At 38.5% G+C, this 7,884-nt stretch overlaps 1 pseudogene; it reads right to left on the bottom strand.

Moving 5' to 3' along the window:
* Positions 1-4,041: 4,041 nt before the first annotated feature.
* LOC145045140 (protein transport Sec1a-like) lies at positions 4,042-7,256 on the bottom strand (annotated as a pseudogene).
* Between the last annotated feature and the right edge of the window lie 628 nt (positions 7,257-7,884).

Here is a 7,884-nt window from a genome sequence, read left to right as displayed (position 1 = left end):
TGGCCTCCTGCTGGACCTCCTGAATCTGCTCCAACAATGGAGTCACAACTGTCATCCTCAGATACATGTCCCAGATCAGCACTGCCTTGTGGCTAAGAGCATCAACCACTATATTGACCCTCCCGGGTGGTATAGGATCTCGCAATCATAATCCTTTACCACATCAATCCACCGACGTTGCCTTATATTTATATTTTGCTTGTCCATGAGATATCTCAATCTCTTGTGGTCCGTGTAAATGGTACGATGAACCCCATAGAGGTAATGGCGCCAAATCATGAGGGCGAAAACAACAGCCCCCGTTTCAAATCATGCGTCGGGTAATTCGCCTCGTGAGGCTTCAGCTGCCTCGAAGCGTAAGCTATAACATGCCCTCTCTGAATCATTACCGCGCCCAAACCTGAGATGGGTGCATCGTAGTATACCACAAACTCCTCCATTCCCTCTCGCAGGGCTAAGATGGGCGCCTCGCACAATTTCTGCCACAACGTCTCAAATGCGGCCTGCTGCTCAGGCCCTCAGCAAAAGACCACGACTTTCCTCGTCAACCGGGTCAGGGATACAGCTATCTTGGAGATGTCCTGAATGAACCTCCGATAGTATCCTGCCAGTCCCAGGAAACTCCGAATCTCAGATGGAGACCTGGGAACCTCCCACCTCATCATGGCCTCCACCTTGGCCGGATCAACCGAAATTCCATCCTGGTTGACAAGGTGCCTAAGAAACTACACCTCGCGCAGCCAGAACTCGCACTTGGAGAACTTAGCATACTAGCACTCCTTCCTCAAAGTATCCATAACCTCCCGCAAGTGCTCCTCATATAACTCTATAGTCTTGGAATAAACCAAGACGTCATCGATGAAAACTATCATAGACCGATCCAACATTGGTCAGCACACGCGATTCATGAGATCCATGAACGCGACAGGAGCATTGGTGAGCCCGAAAGGAATCACCACGACCTCATAGTGGCCATAGCACGTCCGGAACGCAGTCTTCTACACATCCTCCTCTCCGACCCTCATCTGATGATACCCCAAACGCAGATCAATCTTATAGAACCAAGATGTTCCATGTAGCTGGTCAAAGAGGTCATCAATCCTTGGGAGTGGGTAACGGTTCTTCACCGTTACCTTATTCAACTCCCGATATCCTATACACATCTGATGCGACCCTTTCTTCTTCTTCACAAATAGAATCGGGGTTCCCCAGGGTGAACTGCTCGGTCTGATGAATCCCTTGTCTAACAGCTCCTGCAGCTGCGTAGATAACTCTTGAATCTTACGAGGATCCAACCGATACGGTGCCTTGACTATCGGAGTCGCACCAGGGATGAGGTCGATCCTAAACTCCCCCTGCCTCTCCGGAGGTATCCCATGCAACTCCTCGTAAAATACATCTGCAAACTCACGTACTACAGGAACATCCACTACTAGAAAAACAGCCTTTTACGACGCTCATTGCGCGTCGTAAAACGCTCAGATGACGCGCAAATGCGTGTCAAGGAAGGCCCTGTCATAACGAGAGAAGACGCGCTTTTGCGCGTCCTCTAGAGACGACGCGCATTTACGACACGCATTTATGACACGCAATGCGTATCAACAAAAGTCGCTGTCAAGAAAGGCCATGTCATAAATGAAGATGACAAACTTGTTTGCGTATCGTAATTTTTATTTTTATTTTAAAAAAAAAATTATTTATAGATTTACTAATTTTCAAATTAAATTTGCATTTCATGTATCATAATAGAAAATAAAATACCATTTACAAAAAATACAATCCATTGCACAAAAGTTAATGTCATACAAAATACAAAATAAAATACAATAAATAAGAAAGATAAATCATTGCACTAACATGTCAAATATAAATAATCATCCCTAACTATATAAGCTAATACTACATTGCTATTAAGGGACATCATCATAACTCACTAAAGGTCTTGGAACAATGTTCTCGTCATCAACTCTTACGCCAACCTTGCTTTAGTAGATGGTCTTGTAGCTACATTGTAATTTAGCCATTTCCAACTGCAATGTTTTATAAATTATTATTATTTTAGATTTATTTATCTAAAACCAAAAATAAATATATTGAAAATGACACATACCAGTCCAGTAGACATTGCTAATTCACCCAACTACTTCCATTTCGACTCACTTTGTGCTACTAGTACGATATCCTATATACACAAACAAATGTTATTATTAATTATAATTCATAAAGTCAAGTATTGGAATATCTTTTGATTACCTTCATAATCTCTAGTTTACCAAGCTGAATATCTAGTTCAAATCTATAATCAGGACCTGTAGCAACTGCTAAAGCTTCATCAATCATTCCACGTGACTCCAATAAATGAGCAACACTATCGAGAAAAGAAATATTCATATATTAAATTGCTTTGGTTTATCTCAATCAAAGTACAATGATACAAAGTAAGTTGCCTTTATCATTTTATTATTGATCTTTGATATTTTGACAAGATTGAGAGAAAAAGAGACTTGCACTACATTAAGGGGGACATCCCCTAAAGAAACAGTTGCCACAACATTAATCACAAGGGCAACCACATTTACAGTGAGTTGGAACTGAATAAATTTTTGTATGTTTGCATGCCGAAGAAACACATTAATCTCAAAAAATAATAATAATAATAATAATAATAATAATAATAATAATAATAATAATACTTTTGAAGCGTTTTCTATACCAACATAAAGACCAGAAACAGAAGATATCAGACCTTTACAATGGAAGCGAAATTGTCTTCCAAGATTACGATATCACTACTTTCTTTTGCAACTTCAGTTCCTTGGATGCCCATAGCAAGACCAATATCATCCTACAATTTCAATTTCAAAAAATAAATATCATAAAAATACAGCAAAAATAATTAAATTAATCATGAAAGAGCTTTAATTATTACCTCATGTAGAGCAGGGGCATCGCTTGTTCCATCTCTAGTGTAGCTAAGTGAAAAACAGCAAGAATTCATCTAATCTGCTACTATGCTATTCAGACTCGTATATTCAAGAAAAAGAAATCAAAAGATTTGAATTTTAAAAATATAAAGATATGGTTTTTGATTGATTGTGCAAGATTTAGGAGGACAGGAAAAAAAAAAGATACAAAAATAGATTATACTGTGTTCAGAGAGATGTGTGGTGTGAAAGATATATAAACAGTACTATCCATAAGTGATATGATCAGAACTCATACAAGTTTACACACAATTCTCCATAAGTGTTACGATCATTTTTCATCGAAAAAATGGCCACCAATAAGATTATGTAAATTTGCCTACAAGGAAGAAGTACAACAGCTCGTACAACTAAGGCAGCAGTGGCTCCAAGGGCAGAAGGGTCATATGCAATAATAGCATAATTATGAATAGGGTGAAGACACACCGACTGAAAAAGTTAGATAATAACCTTAATTAAGAGATTAAGAATTAAGAATTAAGATTAATAGTTAAAAGTTAAAAGTTAATTTCTCTGTTTCATAATCATACCTCTCATGGGATTTTCAACTTTTCTTGTGATTCTTGAAATTTCTGCAGTGCAAGCTCAAGTCTAAAGTTGTCTTTTGTCGTGATTCTTGACACTTCTACCCCTGTATGCTCTTCTACATTGTCTTCATCAACTACTGATTGTTCTGATGCCTCGAGAATATTTATCTCCAATTTCTGTTTTTCTATTTGTTCGTCCAGTTCCTGGAGGATAGAAACCAGCTTAAGATTTGATTCTTGAGTTTTACTCAATTGTATACTCAAATTATTATTCAAATCTTATGGAAATTTTATTTCTTCTTCAAGTTCTGCTTGGATACCATTTTTATCTTGAACCTGAGCTTTTAGATTAGATCCATAGATCAGGTTTTTTTATTCTAGATAGATAAAGCGTGATAACTGCCATGCCGCTTCTTCACCAGGACGATCTTTTCTAAGACCATGCCTCTTCTGAAGAGAAACAGATTGACTGGTCAAACATGGTCAAACATGAAAGTAGAGGATGCTATGATTATAATCAACAAATATAATCACACCTTGTTATCAAATTTTAGTGGGAAGCCACTGTTTGAGTTGTTCATACTATCTGGTGCTGACTCCAGAAATCTCATATTGTAAATTGCCTTCATATCTTCAGGAAGCAAATCTGCTAACTGAATATTAAAAAATGATGTTATTGGGTATATTTTACAAACTACAATGCCTTGATAACAAAAATACAATGTTGTAATAGCAAGAAAAAAAAAGATCCTCACCTCCAATATCTTTGCAAGTTTATCAGTCTCAAATTTCTCGGGATGAGTTGCTACATATATCATTAATAATCGGATCTTTTGTTCATCTGTTGCATCCTGCATGAAGCAACAGCATACAACATTACAATTATGGACATGAAATCTGGAATGCATATAATAAATTATTAATTCCTGCTGTTTGCTCACTTGTTCTTTGAGAAACTTAATGATATCTTTTGTTCCTGCATCTCCAAAGACAAGGTCTTGCTCTAATTGCCCCACTTCTCTAAGCCCCATCTCCCTGATAATACCATTAATCTTTCCAGCAAGCTGTTTCAGTCAAACTAGTATCAGACATAGTTGACCATTATATCAACATAACCCTGGATTTATTTATTTATTTATTTAAAAAAAACAAACAAGCAAATACCCTAGTGACTTACATCAACATGGAGGGATAGTTTGTCCATTTGTTCATTGGCAATGCTTGAACCATCTTTTGCAAGTCACGAGTAGACATCTCCCCACCATCTCTACAAAAACAATTATGAATGTTTGTTGAATTACAAGGGTAAAATGGTCATTTAGTCTCATTCAGACACTTTATTCATTCTAGAAAGAAAAAAAAAACAGACCTTATGTATACAACAACAATTTACATGGTCATTTAGTCTCATAAGAGTAAAATGGTCATTTGGTCTCATGCATACTAGAAAAAACAAACAAACAGACCTGCCATGCATCTGAGCAGCTTTATTTCTGGACACAAAATTTGTCATCTTGTTATGCAAGCGTTCACTAGCCCGACAATGAACCATTGATCAAAAGCTATATAATTATATATTTTATTAAAAACCAAAACCAAATAAATAAAAAAATCTAAAAAAGACATACATCTGCTATATGGGAATGTCGGAGCTCCAGCCATACTAGATCATGATCCTCTAAAAGGACCTCTTTCCTTTCATAACCATCACCTGTTTTGCTTGGAACCTAAGCAATATAATTACTTGGCGTATAATACAAAAATAATATAAAAAATTTCACTAACAAGATTTTATAATAATAAACAATGTACACTACACTAACCACGTGAACATATTTATTTCCCTCCATTTCAAGTAAATCATGGCACATTGCATCATATCTCCATTCATGAATAACAGGAGCAATCTACAAGTAAAAAAAAAAACAGAGTTAGTTCCTAACTCTACTAAAAAAATAAATTAAAGATGACAGGTTGCATCCTATTATTATGATTTGATAAAGGCCTGGAAATGGAAAAGGAGACATGAGAAGATGATCCTGGTCGTGAAGATGACTCTGAAACCACATTCTTCCCCACTCCCAGAAGCTCACTGGGTCCCACCTTCCTTTGCTCAGAACCAGCTGTCATATTTAACCATTCATAAATACAATTAATTTACATTAAATAAAAAATAATTTCAAATACAAAACAAGATGATAACAAAATGGTGATTAAATAAATTTAAAAAAAAAATTCTCACAAGAAGTCGATTTGATCACAAGAGGGGTCTCTTGAATTTGTTCAACTGCAGCTACTTTACTCCCAGCCTCACGTCTAATAGTACCCACAGACAGCCGTGAATCTTGTGATGGCATCAAAATAGGATCTTTTTCAGACAAATATACCCCTAGTGATTCCTACATGATTATACAGGCACAAACAGAAAAACCTACAAGCTTCCACGTTAACCTACAAGCTTCCACGTTTTTAAGCATATTGAAACCATAATTACACAACTGCGTACCTTGAGAAACCGACCCCTCCTGTTTTCCCCAATGTCAAAGTAAAACACTTGAAGAAAGAACCCTAATCAGAAAGGTAATTGGACAGATATGAAGGTTATTTGAAAGAAAAATCTATGATAATTGTTGAAGAAACTAGTAAAGTCAATCCACATTTTGCAGAGTAATAAATATGAAAGTGTATGTATAGTATGTGTAATGTGTAATATAATAAATTGCCTGGCTATCAAGATGAAGTTCCTTTCTAGAAATATCTTGGTCATCAGAAGTGACGTAGTAGTTGAAGATATCAAAGAACCAAGAGATGCCATTGAAAGTTACGATTATGGTGGACCTTGTCGCCGACGTCTTCTCCGAAATCTTCAGATAACGACAGCGTGGTTCTCCTTGATATCAATGTAAAACAACTTATGCTCCACCGCTTCGTGCACCTCCGCCGCCGCCCGAGTTAAACTCCATCTCCCCTTACGTATTCTCCTGCACCTCCACCTGTAACATCTTAGACAACAACTCCTCGTTGCCCCTTACGTGTTTTGAACCAGGCGAGAGGGATGAGATGGAAATACGAGAGTGAGATAGAAAAAATTAGGGTCGGATTTAGGAACCCTAAATCATCGGCTCAAATTGATAACTGGGAGGTAAGAACCCTAAATCCTCAGCTCAGGATCGAATTAAGAGTGTAAGAACTTGTTGGAACCGAGAATTAGGTTTTTGGTGGAGGTGATGGATCGAGGAATTGAGGAAGCTGTGGATGAAGACGAAGGCCCTAATTCGAAGAGGCGTGGAATTTTTCGGATGAATAGGCGGGGTGTTAATTTTTTGGATTTTATTTTCCCCCCTAAAACGCGTGTTTCCTTAAAAAAAATATATATATAAAGCGACACAGTGACACGACGCACATTTTTTGGTAGGTGCCCTCCGTATTTTTTTTTTCTGACACTAATTTTATGGTACGCAACAATGCGTGTTATCTATCCTTCAAATTTTCGAAAACTAACATTAATTTTTAGGGCACACACAAATGCATGCCCTCTATCAGTGTGCGTCATTAATTGCACATCGTAAAAGGCTATTGTTCTAGTAGTGATCGTCCATCGTCGCCTTACCTGCTTCCCGGGTATCCATAACATAGGCGACAAATCCTGTGCAACCCTGTTGAAAGTAGCGCCTAGCTCTCGCTGCTGAACATAGAGTTGGTCGTTGATGTGGCCTCTTGCTCTGAACCACCAGCTCTCCCCCATTTGGGGTCCTGATCCACACCAACTACTGCGCACAGTCAATCACTGCCCCATTGGGGCTAAGCGAATCCATACCAATAATAACCTTGTTCCCCCGCAACAGTATGGGAACCATATCTACCTAGTAATGCTCCTTGAACATCCTTAAAAGACAATCTCGATAGACCTATGATGCTCGCATTGACTGGTCGTCCGCAATCTCGACCTCCAAAGGGCAATCCATCACGCCTAAAGACTTAAGAAACTTCTTGCTAAGCGCAAGAGAGACAAACGATCGGGTAGCACCCGAATCGAACAATACCTGAACTGGGATACCATTCACATGGAACGATCCTAAACAAAGCACATGCATAACATACCAAAATCACAGCAACATAACAGAAAAGCATAGGGAAAGAAATCGTACCCGTCACCACATCGGGTGCAGTGCGCTCCTCCTTGGCTATCAACTGAAATGCCCGGCTCCGCACCACTAGAGCCTCTACCTTGGCCTTCCGGCCATCCGTCACTCGTGTTAATGCTGGGGTCGGCGACGCCGCTGTCGCTGTTGTCAATCTAGGGCAGTTAGCCTTTTTATGGCCCCTCTGATTGCAATGAATGCAAATCAGGTCTGATATCTGAACTGTGGAAG

This window comes from Lactuca saligna, chromosome 5, assembly GCF_052625555.1.
Source record: "Lactuca saligna cultivar CGN05327 chromosome 5, ASM5262555v1, whole genome shotgun sequence".
In the NCBI taxonomy this organism is placed as follows: Eukaryota; Viridiplantae; Streptophyta; class Magnoliopsida; order Asterales; family Asteraceae; genus Lactuca; species Lactuca saligna.
The sequence above is the reverse complement of the archived record's forward strand: the minus strand, read 5'-3'. Positions and strand labels throughout refer to the sequence as shown.